At 40.7% G+C, this 15,727-nt stretch overlaps 1 protein-coding gene across 7 annotated transcripts in view; it reads left to right on the plus strand.

The window, feature by feature from the left end:
- ENOX1 (ecto-NOX disulfide-thiol exchanger 1) overlaps positions 1-15,727 on the plus strand; it is a 504,034-nt gene that overhangs the window by 219,697 nt on the left and 268,610 nt on the right. The gene's annotated exons all lie outside the window — the stretch shown is intronic.

Here is a 15,727-nt window from a genome sequence, read left to right on the forward strand (position 1 = left end):
CTAGCTAACACATAACCAAAAATGCTATGAGAGAAGGTAGACTGATGGTCCATGCTGACCACAGGATCTCCCTGGGCTGAAACTTTGAGCCCTGAATTTAGAACACGGTGACATTGTCAGCCCTCCCCTTTCTGAGGCCCATGGGAAGCCATTCCACTTATATGATATTTTCTCTTTGTTGTGAGAATAACTTTGCCACAACATGCTCGAGGTCCCAAACCAGAGAACTTGGGATGATGATGAGAGGCCAAGGTGGCAGGGAAGTAGAGACTGAGAAGACCCAGTTAGGACAAGTATGACTTCCGGTGATGCTGGGGGAAATGAAAAGATGTGTCGCACTGAGTAGTGAAGGGGCACAAAGAGTGCCTCTTGCTTTGGGACAATTCTTTCAGATCTGAGAACTTTGGGATGTCTTCTGTTTGCACTTCCGTTTAGCTGGGTGTGTCTGTGAGCTCCTCAGTGATAGGTTTCAAGTGTTTATTCAGGTCCAAACACACTGCTAGGCACGTAGCGGTTATGAAGTGTTTGGTGGTGGTGGTGGGGTGATGATGATGGTGATGAGGATGATGATGGTGATGATGGCAATAGCTACAGCAGCAAACGTTTATTCACTGAGCATTTTATATGTATTATCTAATGTTATCTTTATGACAGTTGTATGGAGGCATTACTTTCTTCCTTTCACAGATGAAGCACAGAGTTTAAGTTTTTTGCACTGGGTCACACAACTGGAAAGTGATAGAGCTGAGGATCAGATCTCTCTGATAATGAAAACAGTACAAAGATGCACATTGTTGAATGAACTATGGAGTAATGCAAGCACTGTTTCCATTTGCATCCATGGACCCAGAAGCTGTGTGTTTTGCATTAGACTGGAGCAGGGTTTCTCAACCTATTGACACTTTGGGCCAGATAACACTTCATTGTGGGGGCAGTCACATTGCCATTAATCCCCCTCAAAATACTCTCTCTCACTTCAAACACACTTATCCCGTTGTTCTTGCCACTTTCTGAAGCAGTTCTGGAAGTCCTCTTTTGTGAGTGTCTTTAATTGGACTGTCGTGGCTGCCTCGGTCCTGAATTATTTTGATTTGGGGGAAGACCCAGGAGTCACATGGTGCCAGATCCAGGGAATAAGGTGGATGAGGACATACCATAATGTTTTTATTTGACAGAAATTGCCATATGCCAGAAGTGATGTGTGACATGGAGCATTGTCACGATGGAGGATGATTTACAGCATACTTTAAAACACACCTTCTCAACCATAGCTCACACCTGACTGACTGAACCAAACCAGTTGACACGTGTCACACATTGTTACTAAGGTTCCATGCGTCACTTCCCATATTGAAGATCCCTGCCTTTCTGTTGGATGACACTTTGTAGCAGCATTCACCATATTTTTGATCACTGCGAAAAGGCTGTGTGTCACACATCGCTTCTGGTATGGCGATTTCTGTCCAGTGAAAACATTATAGTGTGTTCTCATCCACCTTATTCACTGGATCTGCCACCGTCCAACTTCTGGCTCTTCCCCAAAGTCAAAATGACCATGAAAGGTAAACATTTTGAGTCAATTCAGCACATCAAGGCAGCCACGACAGCAGAACTAAAGACACTCTTGAAAGAGGACTTCCAGAACTGCTGCAGAAAGTGGCATGAACAACAGGGTAAATGTGTTCAAAGCAAGGGGGGGGGGTATTTTGAGGGGATTAATGGCAATGTGTCTTTTACTATAATAAATTTTTTAATTTAAACATTCACCATATGTTTTGATCACACCTCATAAATATATTCTTCAGTGAAAAAAAAAGAGGCTAATGTAAATAATATTTCTAATTCATAAAGGGCCATGCGGGTCTGAGAGTCAGTGAGGATGGGAAGGGAGTGAGTAACAAAACTAAGGTGCTCATGACTCAACCTGACTGTCAATCATAAAATATATATATCAGAAACTTAACATGAGTTAAAGAAAAATATAATTTGACTTTTAAAATAAATTTGTATGTCATCTTCCTTCAATATATTTCTATGGAGATTCTAGGGAAATTAGACAAAATAGTGAGGAGAGAGAAAAGCTAAGCAAACAATGAATTCAGTTGTATATAGCTGGGAACTCTCGCCTTTGGTCCTGTTCTTCAGTCTGGCCTGTGCCTGGGGGAAGGACGTGATGATGTGAGCTGTCATTACTCACTGGGGGCCGACCATTTCCTGGGCCCCTTAGGATATACCTAGGAGGCCTTGCTTTCAAGAACTGTGTATTCTAGAGTTAAATACATTAAAGTATGTCCATTAAAAAGACCACTATGTTTTTGTTAAAAGTTGTGTTGGAAACAGCATTTCCCAAACTTTTTGGTCTCAAGACGTGTTACACTCTTAAAACTTACTGAGGACTCCAAAGAGCTTTCATCCACACAGTTTATGTCTATCAATATTTGCTGTATTAGAAATTAAACAGAAAATTTTAATATATTTACATAGTTACACATTTAAAAACAATGATAAACACATTACCTTTAAGAGAAATAACACACTTTTTGGAAAATATATTTTTCAAGACAAAAAATATTAATAATGAGAAGGTTAGTGTTCTACATTTTTGCAAATCTCTTTAATAGTTGATGTGACTGGCTTAATAGAAGGCATTTGGATTCTCTTACCTGTTTCAACGTTCAGTCTGGTAAGATACGTTTGGTTGAAGAATATAAAGAAAATCCAGGCCCATAAATGTCGCTGAAAAGGGAAGAGTATTTTAATAGCCTTTTCAGATGACTGTGGACGCTGTTCTTTGATACTGCACCAAAAAGTCAAAAAATGCCTTCTTTTTAAGACTACAGCACTTTTACCTACTGTTGCCTTTGCCCAATCAGTGTGAATACCAACTCTGTGAAAAAGACAAATTACGTTTTAGTATTATAATGAAAATAGATTTGACATCCCGGACCCCAAAAAAGGATCTCAGGGATACTTAGGAGTCTGCAGTCCATACTTTGAGAACGGCTGTCATAGAAGAACATTTTAAAATGTGGGGAAATGTCCGCTGCATATTGTTTGGTGGAAAAGGACAGAATTGTCCAATGTTTTTTGAATATATATATGTTTTTAAAAATATAGTAAAGCAAAAAAAAACTGGAAAGTGTATGTCAAACTGTTAAACAATGATGATATTCAGGATAGAAGAATTATAGGTCATTTTATTTTCCTCTTTTTGTTTATTTTATAGCATTTTCTACAGATAATATTTGTAACTGAACAGTTCTTTATTCTACATGTTAGAAATTAAATATTTTGAAAATTTAAGCAAACTACAAAACCTCATATAGTCCCATTACCCTAATAATACTGTCTTTACTCCTTTTCTAAAAATTTTATTGTGCTACGAAAACACTTACTATAAGATCCACCCTTAATTTTTTAAGTATACGATAGAGAATTGTAACCACAGGCATAGTGTTGTGTTATACAACAGATCTCCAGAGCTTCTTTGTTTGTGCTTCTTGCTCATTTTAATTTTTATTCATTTGTATTTATATTTTGAATAGTGTTTTTCATAGAATATTAGAAAATTCATTTTCCCATTTGTTATTATATATGGCCAAGAAGCTTTTATTCTAATTATATGTAAAATATTAGCTCTCTTATTACTGGTACAGATTTTGGCTCATATGGAGATGAACTGGCTAATCTAAATATGGTACCCGATGATATTAGTTAATGCAATTTCTTCCTAAAAGGAAGTAACAGTGATTTTTCATTAACTGAGTTTAAAGAAATGTAATCATTACATTAATACTTTATAATTTTAGATTCTAAATTATGCTAATTCGATTTTAATGATTTAGTAAATTCCTGTTTGCTCTTAAAGATTTAGAAATAGCCAGAGGTATTTTAGTTCAGGCAGTTTTGTTTAATGTTATTGTTGCTATAACTACACTCTTTTAACTTTTAATCATTCTCAACCTGGTTTATCCTGCACACAACTTAGGGCTAATGTGGGAAGATAATTATTTCCAAATTCTGGTGTTGCATTGTGTCTATGTAGGAGAGATTTCTGCTGGTTGACAGTAAGCTACATCTATTTTCTAAGCCATATAATTTCATTTCTTAGTGTCGTGTATATGATGAGCTCTAGATGAGGGCATTTTAACACAGGTGAACTCTGCAGGGACACTCCCGGTGGCTTCCTATGAGAAGTGATAAGTAAGAAATAATTGACTGGCAGCACTTCCTTTGTACATCTGTGGTCATTTTGGAGAAATTTTGCTCTTTAGTTTGGCAGCATATATTAGTGTTTAAAATACACATTCCATTTGATCTAACAGTTCTAGATGTCTATAGTAAGACAGTAGTCTTCTGGCTAGAGAGGGGATCACAAAGTAGGTCCCCCACACGTCTTGTCTACTCTAATTATATATTCAGTTCTTAACGGTGCCTATGTCAAGCTGATACCTCCATTGAATCACATTTTTTATGAAAGCCGGTAGGTATTGTTTGAAATACGATGAACATAGGATGCTTTGTTTAGTTACTTCATGGCTGTTCACATGTCACATGAAATATTAGGTGAGTATTAAAACACAGCATATACACAGGAGTCCTCTTAGCTTTAATGATTGATTCAGAGAGAGCCCAAGTCACAGGCATTCTGGGAGTATAAACTCAGACAACTCCAGTTGGACAGCTTAGAGCAACAGCTTCATTCATAGTTTGTTTGTTGTTTTAATAGTTACACAAACAGTTGTTAGAATATTGACTTTTTAAGTTAAGTGGGTGCTGGCGAAACTCTGCCTGGGATTAAAACCGGCTCCTCCACTTTAGTGGTATCGTTTAGGAAATATTGTTAGCGACTTTCTGTCAATGTCTATCTGTAAAATGGGATAACAATGTTTGTATAGGGATAAAATTAAACTACTTAAAACAAGCAGGAAACTTTCAACACATTTTAACTACTGTTATTAGTAGTCGTACCATAATTCTTTTTTTAGGTAAACACACCATAGTGTTAAGCAATGCCCCCAAATTTCTGCATTAAGCAACCTAAACCAAAATGCCATATTAGAGTATACATAGTTTGGGAGTCAAGTTTTGCATACTGTAGCTTCATTAAAGTCTGTTTCAAGTGTGACAGAACACGATACTGCTTTGACTTAAAAATAAGAAAATGAAAATGGTAGAGTCAGAGAAAAGAAAGACATACTAGTAAACATGTAATTTCCTAAATTAAAAAGAAAAAATTGATGGAATGGCTGAATAATAAAATGAAAATGTTGAATGCCAAAATGGTGAATTGAAAGTTAAAGCACTCCTTCCAAAATACAAAGCAATGAGAAGAATGAAAATATGAGAGAAAGTGGGACATGGAAAATCAACCCAAGAGGTCAAACATTTATTGACTAAGAGTTCTAGAAGGGAACAGAGAAAATAAATAAGTAATAATCAAAGAAATTATCAGAGAAATAACAGAAGATAATTTCTCTAAGTTGAACATAGACTTATGTCTTGAGATTAAATAGCTTGGCCAATTGCCAGCACAATGAAAGAAAACAGCCTATACTTAGGTGCATCTGATGAAAAATTTCAGAGCTCCTAGGATAAAGAAAAAACTAGTTTTCAAAGATGAAAAGTAAAAGTGCTATCTAAGAAAGAACAAGCATTAATTATGTTACCAGATTGCTTTTGGCCACACTGGATTCTGCAATACAGTGAAGCATAAAGCTTTCAAGTTGTCATGGAAAATTATTTTGAACCTAGAAATCTCAAACATGAAGGTAAAATAAAGATATTTAACTTACAGATCTACCACAACAAAACAAAAACAAAATGTGGGGTAGAATTAAAAAATGGACGATAAAATCTTCAAACTCATAACAATTATGAAATGTTGCATTAAAATAATATATTTTATATCAAAATAACAATGAAGATTTTTACCTAATACCTTGATAACCCTTCGTGTTGGTGAGTATAGGAAATAAGTTCTCTCCTATGTATTTTAGGTGAAATTATAGTAATTTAATACCGTCATTTGGAAGATAGGTTGGCAGCGTATATTAGTATTTAAAATACACATTCCATTTGATCTAACAGTTCTAGATATCTATAGTAAGACAGTAGTCCTCTGGATAGAAGGGATGTGTACTAGGGAATAACTGTGCAAGGGATAGGACTGGGGGATCGGGCAAAGAACATCGTCTCAGGGGTCTTCTCTACCCTTTGTTTACACGACATAAGTACTTATGTTAAGTGCCCCAGAATTCAGAAGGAAAATGGTTCCCGAAGTCTGTCAGCGGCTACATCAACATGAAGGAGATTAAGCTTCATGTACTACTATGGGAAACAGACTCATCTGATCAACAGAGAAAAGGTTGAGTTGAATCTCGTCCAAATTCAAGTAAATTAAAACATGCAGTTTTGAGCTTAAATGAACCTTAAAAAGTTTCAACCCCAAAGGAAGCCCTTTTGGAAAATTATGACAGAGTGGAAATTGGGTTATAATGGAAGTCTATCTACTCTATAATTTTATGGTTTACCAAACGGTGTATCATCTCACTTTGCATTGTGTTTACTTAATTAGATGTTTGAAATATGGAAAACAATATTTAGAAGAAAGTAGAAACATGAGACTCACACAGCATAAACAGAAAAGATAAATTCAGGTGTCTTTATATTTTAATCACACAAATAATAATTCTGATGTAGAAGGTTAGCTGGCTCTCTTATTGCTTTCTATCATTCAGATTCTTTATGATATACATAATATCAGTTTTTTGTTTTTGCAACAGGCATCAAACCATGGTGCCTTCTTGATTTCTTTCTTGATTTCTTTCTTGATTTCTTCTCAGCTGGGCTGAAATTAGCTATGTAATAAACTCTACTTGTATAAGACTTTAGAAATATGGGTCCCAAAATCAATATTAAAAAAAATACAAATAAGTTATTCTTTCCTTAAGTAGCATACAGTAGAATTTTTAGAGGAAAGTCCATAATTTTTAGAGGAAAGTAGAATTTTTGAGGAAACCCCCATAATTGGGGGTTTATGGGAAGAAATATGAAATTGAGTGTAATAAAACATAGTAGTCATGAAGTGACAACAGTTGCCTCTGGAGTTGTGACAGCATGACATGAAGCCCGTAGCACAAGGCCTGGCACGTAATACCCAACACCTAGCTAGTATTATTTAAAGTCGTAATTTATTTAACAAACTTTGATTGTGTGCTGTGTGTCTGACACTGCAGGGCGCTGATGTATGGGGCTTTGGGGGAAGAAGGGAACCAGGGAGGTTATGCCTTGCTGAGCCAGATACTTCAGAGCAAGTAACTATTCCAAATGAAGAAGAAAGTAAAATAAGCTGTACTGTAACTGGGTGATTTTCCGCTTTAAGACTTTGCACTGGTACCATGAACTAGGGTGTCCTTCAGTCAGTGTGAGCAGGGAGGGAGAGAGAAATTGCCTATTAATATGAATTTGTTTTAGACTATGAAAGAACTTTAAACCCAAAATGCCCCACACACCACTGCTTTTTTTTTCTTCATTCTTTTTCTTGGCCTTCTAGTTCAAAGAACATTAAAGTCTTCTTTTTTCAATATTTTAGAAAACTGTGCCTTTCAATTATTACAGAGTATGAAAAGCTCGTTTAGAAACATTTGTGCTTTTTAAATTTTTCATCCTGGTTTTTCAAGGCCAGAATAAAGAATGAAAATAATGGGTGAGAAACAAAGGCTTTCAAGTGCAAGATGTAGAGGTTCTAATTAAAGGATGATGAAAAAGTGACTAGTCCTCCAAATCTTTAATAAAGCTAGTTAATTCTCCACTAATGCTATAGGAATTATGTTCTAGAGAGCTGGGACATTTTATTCATAATCAGCAATATTATGTGCTTTTAATTAGGAGTTGTACTTCCATTTGTCGGCCACTACTGAAAGAAAAGTGATACCGCACGATATCCTACACTGTTTCATAATCATCCTCAGAAAACTTTACATATCAAGCCTGCATAGAGCATTGTTTGCTAAGAATTGTATGTATCAAACCAAGAGAAACACTCTCTCTCCTCTAGGAGTACATCAGCCAAAGTAAATTATGGGCAGGTTAAGATTCAAGGAATTAAAAATATACGTTGCTCAACGACCCACCGAATGGGAGAAAATGTTTGCAAATCATATATCTGACAAGGGATTGATATCTAGAATATATAGAGAACTCCTACAACTCAACAACAACAACAAACCAAACAAGTCAACTAAAAAACAAATGGCGAAGAACTTGAATAGACATTTCTCCAAAGACACACAAATGACCAATAGGTATATGTAAAGTTGCTCAATATCACTAATCATTAGGGAAAGGCAAATCACAGCCACAATGAGATATCTCTTTGTACCCCTTAGGAAGGCTAGTATAAGAAAATAATAATACCATGTGTTGGTGAGGATGTTGAGAAATTGGAACACGTATGCACTGTTGATAATATAAAATGATGCAGTCTCTATGGAAAACAGTATGGCAATTCCTCAAAAAAAAAAAAAGAAAGAAAAGAAAATTACCATATTATCCAACAATTCCACTTCTGGGTATATACCCCCAAAAATTAAAGGACGGTCTCAAAGAGGCATTTGCATATCCATGTTCATAGCAGTATTATTTACAATAGACAAAATATGGAAGCAACCCAATTGTCCGTCGATGGATGAATCGGTAAACAAAATGTGATATACCATACAACACAATATTAAGCAGCCTTTCAAGGGAAGGAAGTTCTGGCACATGCTACAACATGGATGGACCTTGAGAACATTATGTTAAGTGAAAAAAGCCAGTCATTGTCTGTTTCTACTTACATGAGGTAGCTAGAGTAGTCAAATTCATGGCAACAGAAAGTAGAATGCTGGTTTTCAGGGGATGGAGGTGGGGAAAGGGGGAATTGTTGTTTAATGGGTACAAAGTTTTAGTTTTTGCAAAATGAGAAGAGTTCTGGAGATAAATAGTGGTGATGGCTGCACACCAGAGTAGATGTACTTAATGCCACTGAACTGTACAGTTGAAAATAGTTAAGATGGTAAATTTTATGTTATGTGTATTTTACCACAATAAAAAAAATTAAAAGTATACGTAATTTGACATTAAATGTGAAAGGGTAGTTGATGAAATGAGGTCTTTAAGCACAAAGTCAGATTTTTTCTTCCTCTCTCCCTCCTTCCTGACGTCTTCCCTCCCTCCTTCCTTCTTTCCTTTCTAATATTTATCGAATACTATCGATCGAAGTGCCTTGTATTATTCTCGGCACCTGGGATATTAGGTCAGAAACAAAACTATTCTTCAGACCTCATGTTGCTAAATAACTCATGTGAGTGGAACCAGATAAAAAACACATTCACTAATGCATGTATAATTGAATTTCAGGTGGTGATGTTATTGGACAAAACAATAAAGCAGGGTAGAGATAGAGAAATGGATGCGTGATTTTAAGTAGGGTGCTAGGTAAGGCCTCTTTGAAGCCTGAATGAAGAGGAAATATCTGTGCAGATACCTGGGGGAAGAGTATCCAGGGAGATGACGCAGCACGTGCCAAGGTCCAGAAGCTGCAATGTGCTTGATGTGCTTGAGGAAAGGGAGGGCTCCAGGTCACTGGAGTGGAGTGAGCTGAGCAAGAGGGAAAGTGGGCTTGGGCTGGATAGGATGTGGGGAGAGCAGAGGTGTCAAGAGGAATCCAAAGATTTGACCTCAACACCTCAGTGAGTGGCGGAATGTGCTGCTCACCAACATAGGGACCCAGAGAAGAACACATGACCACGGTGGGGACCCAGAGAGGAACACATGACTACAGTGGGGACCCAGAGAGGAACGCATGACCACGGTGGGGATCCAGATGGGAACACATGACCAAGGTGGGGATACAGATGGGAACACATGACCACGGTGGGGACCCAGAGAAGAACGCATGACCACGGTGGGGACCCAGAGAGGAACGCATGACCACGGTGGGGACCCAGAGAGGAACGCTTGACCACGGTGGGGACCCAGAGAGGAACGCATGACCACGGTGGGGACCCAGAGAGGAACGCATGACCACGGTGGGGACCCAGAGAGGAACGCTTGACCACGGTGGGGACCCAGAGAGGAACGCATGACCACGGTGGGGACCCAGAGAGGAACGCATGACCACGGTGGGGACCAGAGAGGAACGCTTGACCACGGTGGGGACCAGAGAGGAACACATGACCACGGTGGGGACCCAGAGAGGAACATATGACCATGGTGGGGACCAGAGAGGAACACATGACCACAGTGGGGACCCAGAGAGGAACACATGACCACGGTGGGGACCCAGAGAGGAACACATGACCACGGTGGGGACCCAGAGAGGAACACATGACCAGAATGGGGACCCAGAGAGGGACACATGACCACGGTGGGGTCCCAGATGGGAACACATGACCACAGTGAGGACCCAGAGAGGAACACATGACCACGGTGGGGACCCAGATGGGAACACATGACCACGGTGGGGACCCAGAGGGGACCCAGAGAGGGACACATGACCAGAATGGGGACCCAGAGAGGGACATGGGTGGGGACCCAGAGAGGAACATATGACCAGGGTGGGGAACAAGAGATTGGTACCTGATATTTCCAAAAGAGCATTCAGCAAATATGCTTGTCATGAAAGGAGTTAGGCACGTGAGCAAGTAATGTGTTTGCAGTGTCTCTGTGAAGACCTTGGTGTGAGAACTTAATCGGAGTTCCATTTTCAGATGTCATTTATCAAACAGTGAGTCAGAAAGGCTAACGGTTAACTAAATGGCTCTGAGGGTGGGGCAGTGTGAGGAAGGCAGTTGGGTGGCTCAGATCATTTCCAGAAAATTATCCTGTGGCTCTAGCCATGGAGGATGGACACGAAGAGACACATCCCATAGGGACTGTGAAGACAGGAAGGGGAAAGCTCCACATTAGAAGCTCTGCGCTAAGTGACGAACGTGATGGATTAAAAGAAAAGGAAAGTTAAGGGTCATTTCTCGTCACTGCTCGTGTTTGTGGTGGGCCGTGCCCCTCCCCCTGCATGCAGATTCCCCTGTCAAGAGGAGAATCTGGTGATCCAGTGGCTACATTTTCTGTGCTAATGACAGTCGACCTGATGGCACTGATTGATGATTGATGGTTAGGTTTACCTTCTCTGAAGCTGGAATGACCCCGCGGAGGTCAGGAATGTAGTTCCATTGTCTTCCAGCTCAGGGACGTGGGGGCTATCTGAAGGTGGAGGGGGCCTCAGAGGGGGGCTAAAGGGACAGGACTCGGTAATTCTACCAGAGCAGCTCTGCATGTGTCGAAAGGGTTGTTTCCATGAAAGATTTTGCTTAAAAATAGTTTCCCTGCTACGAGGAGAGCTGAAAAGTCACTGATCCCGTTCACTGACCCTTGTTTGTTCAATGAGAAAACAGCAACAGTGAGATAGTGGTGTCCTCTTTATTCTCGTCCCCTTTTCCGTGGTCTCCTCTTTCCCATTTTAGTAGTTATTGAGGATTTGCAAAGAAATGTTATCCATGTAATCTTACTACCAGCGAATGGAGCAGATAGGGTAAAGCATTCTTTAAAAAACAAGCACCCAGGTCTCCTGCCTCTAACCTGCATCTCAGAACTAGGCCTCCTGTCCTGAGAGCCTCCTCCAGGGCGGGGCCAGGGAAGTTGAGTTTTTATTAACAAATAGGCACCTCGGAAGATGGTGGTGCAGGTGGTCCTGAGGCTGCATTTCGAGAATAATCAATCTAGATTATTGTGTATTTTGTGTGTGAAGGAACAACCTGTGTAGTGCGGTGGGTCAGGAATTATCATTGAACATTATGGATAAAAACCAGATAGAGATCAAACGACACACCAGAGGAGGCCGTGCTACTGTGATGTGGTTGACACCAAAGTTCTCAGTTCTTTCCACAAAACCATTGCTTCCCAAACACAAGTCTATAGAACAGTCACTTTGCATGTTTGGTTTTCTTCTGTGATCCATAATGAAATGAGAAAAACGTAGGACAGCATTATATTTTATCAAGAATCTCCATTCATTCTGAGATTCTGTTCCTCCAAATGTTTTTGGTATTAAAATATGCCTTTTATGACATGATGGTAATTGTATGTAGTAGGTTCTTTTTTTCTTTTTTTTTTTTTAATGGCACAAATTCCACAAATCTGGATACCAATGCAGTGACATCAGTGGGTCTACCCGAAAAGAAAGCATGGGACACACAGTGGAGCTCTGCCCTCCAAGCCCCTCTCCTGGGAGCCTTGCTGGTTCTGTTTGAAAACCACTGATGTTGTGGAAGTGTATCAGGCAGGAGGAGTCCTGAGACCTAGATTCTAATCTTATCTAATCACTGATTAGCTATGTGACTGACAAATGACTACATTTCTCTGGGCCTGTATCATCATCTATGATTCTGTGTTCTTAAAGATGTATTTCTATATCTTGAAATAAGGGAAGTATTAAAATGGATTAAGGGCTGTTTTCCTTCATTACGAGTAATTCATCAACTCTACCATATTTGTATGAAACGACTAATGCAATTTTTTATTAAGCCCAGTACACAAAAAGTCATCAATCCTGGCTTACCCAGGTGGTTAATTCAAAGCAATCGCCATTCCCTAGTAATCCAGCTCTCTGTGGCTCAGTAGTGAAAATACTGAATTATCTGAATCTCGTTAGTGCAAGACTCATTTTCTTTAATTTCCCTGTTTTTAAATTGAGCTTTCGCTCAGCAGGAGCTGGCTGTGACTGGCTGTGCCCTTGAGCTCCAGTGTCTGACGTCTCAGAAGGTGGACCCACCGTGGTAACCGCGTCCTGCTCAGCTGCTCTGGTCCACAGATAAATCGTCAGATGTGTAGGATGTGATGCTATTCATGACTCATACACATCGGTCTCCGTGGTGTTCTATAAATACTTAAATGTCACATCAGCGTTAAACTGAAATTTTCATTTGGGGCAGCTCGCTTGCCGTGCAGTCTTTCTTTCTCCGTGTATTCAACCAGCACCTAAGGAGCCTGCTCCGTCTGCTGAACGTTGAACTCGGCGGCGAGGGCGCCGTCCAGCACCTTGGGGAGCTCCTCGTCAGGGGGAGGAGCTAGGCTTACAAATAAAGGATTCGAGTCCAGTGTCAGTGCAGTATTGGCATATGTTTGTTTTCAGCCTTTACACTCAAACTTGTGTTCATGTTTGCTGCGAGCAGGGCACAGTGCCTTTTGGGGTAGGCTGGAATGTTGGGGCGGAGGGGTCCTAGGTGGACCTAGGCCGCAACCCGCAGGCGCTGCTCATGCCATCCCTGCCCTCTACTGCCCTTTGTTTTTGGGAGGACTGCCATGAGGTGGCTTTGGACAAAGAACTTCTTTGGGACCCAAGGACGACGTGACGTGTGTGCAAGCTGTGTAGGGTATGGAGGACTCTGCCGCCTTCCTTGTTGGGGTGAGGCAGTCCCTGGTCTCAGGAGACAGAGAATTTGGGCGCAGCCCTGCCCGTAGGGAGGCGGGAACCACAGGCCCAGGGTGACGTGTTGTTGAGCAAACTAGGATGAGGGGTGCCACCAGTCTTTGGGAGGTCCTGATGGCTGCTCTCCATAAGGACCTCGTGTCCTGCGTGACACGCTCGCCACCTCGGGGTGCAGGCGAGTGTGTCTGCTGAGGGAGGCTACCTCATCGTTCTGACGTCGCCGCCAAGTGTTTTATACTTCAGTTGTTCATGTCAGTAAAACGTTGGAATTTATCACTTTATGTCTTTCATTATGTACCTGTAAATATATAGAAGTTAATTATTCTCTTATTATAGGAAAAGCCTGTTTACGGACACAAGAGGTCAGTGTACCTCGTGCAAAGGGTCTGGACAGAAGGGTCTGTTCACAGAGCTCCCACGGGGAGTGTGGGCCAGAGCGTGTTCTTTTGTTTGCAAAAGAGTGATATGTTCTTGTGCATCCCTATGTTAAGGAGAGCTGTTTCTGGCAAGGTATACTTACAAAGTTTGCATGTATACAAAATTTGTATCATACCAAGGTTCTGGTGAATGGTGAATTCCTGGGAGCTACTATTAAGAGTAGTAGCAAAATTAGAAAGCATCATATTGTTTAGATGTGGGGTACGACATGGGTTAAAATATGGCCCCACTCCTTTGTTCCTTCCTGCTTTTATCTGGGGGGGGTGCTGGTGGTGAAGGACCTGGGGGTCCCATGCTGCCCTTCTCTGGACTCTGGTAAGTATAATTGATTGTGCACATTTGGCATTTGATGGTACATCAGAATCTTTGTTGCTTGTCGGTCTTCCCCCCAGTACTGTGGTTCCTTAAGGAGAGGAATCTTACATAAGTACGTCCCCCCCACCGTCGGTTTACGATTATTCGTGTGTTTGGGGATGAATGAGTGGAGTGACGGAGTGAAGCAGTGGGGCCTTCTGAGCGACTTCCCTCCACATCTGCCAGCCCAGGGTCATTTCAGATAGCCAGATCATCTAGACAGTTAGTTACGTTTCTTTACAGTGAGATAGTTGACATTAATTTAAAACAAACAAAAAACCAAACATGGCACAGGACAGCCATCACTCTTTTGTGATTCATTGGACTCCAAGTGTCTGTACAAACATCTCTTCCCCTCACCCCAATCAGTGGAGCCCCATTGGGCCTCTCCTGGCCCTGCCCAGGTGTCACTAGTATTTCTGTCCCACTTCATTCTGCTCAGTGGCCGGGCCAGTGTAGCAGCTCCTATGCACTGTGCCCCCTGCTTGGCTGCCCACCTCCTGTGTCTTCCACAGAACATATCCAGGTGTTTGGCTCCTGTTCTATTGGGCACAAGGACACGAGACTTTAGGGACTCGAGTCAGGGTTTGAGCCCCAACTCTACCATTTATTAGCTTTATAACCTGGGACAAATGACTCTTCCAGCCTCACTTCCATCACCTACTAAAATGAAGATAATCAAACCTACCTCACAGGGCTGCAGAAATTTAATAAGGTAACCGGTAAATGTTGCTTTTCTCTCCCTTTCTCTCTACTGGTCTGATTACATGTGAGGGAAGGGAATGACGGTACGTGCTTTCTGTGGTGTAATGAGTAGGTGGAGTCTTTACATTTCAGCTCTCGGAAGTAATATCACATGTTTTTGAAAATACAGAAGATCTGTTGAACTGACAGAGATAATGCCAAATCCTCTGCAGATAATAAAGAAAAAAAGTGTAGGTTTCTGCACAGGAGAAAGTCACTTTACCTTCACTCTGATTAAAGTTCTTGGTACCCTGCTAATGCCTTACAATGCATTTATGAGAAGGATTATAGTGGTCCTGAATTCTTATGCTAGACCTTTAAAACGAAGTCTCTAAAGAATAGGCCGCTTGGGTTTATACAGTGAAACGTGGTTGGAGATGAACTGCAGAAGCATGGAACTCTGCCGTGAGACATAGTTGTGCCATCACCTTTAAATGTGGCCCATTTTAATTGCTCATCTTCTCCGGTGTTGCTAAAGCAGCTGGCCATCTGGGGCTCATCTGTGGTGATTTTAGCAATCTGCTTTGGCCAGATCCCTCTTTCTTTTCTTCTTCTTCTTTTTTAAACCAGTACAAATATGCCACCCTGAAAAGTTCCTAGCAGCTTAAATTATTTATTAGCTGTCTTAGTTTAGTACATTTTTTTTTTTAATCCTGACGTTTAAAGAGGAAGAGAGAATTCATGGACGGATTACTTTTAAAGAGTGATGGTCAGTGCAGG

Source organism: Rhinolophus ferrumequinum, chromosome 4 (genome assembly GCF_004115265.2).
Source record: "Rhinolophus ferrumequinum isolate MPI-CBG mRhiFer1 chromosome 4, mRhiFer1_v1.p, whole genome shotgun sequence".
Lineage (NCBI taxonomy): Eukaryota > Metazoa > Chordata > Mammalia > Chiroptera > Rhinolophidae > Rhinolophus > Rhinolophus ferrumequinum.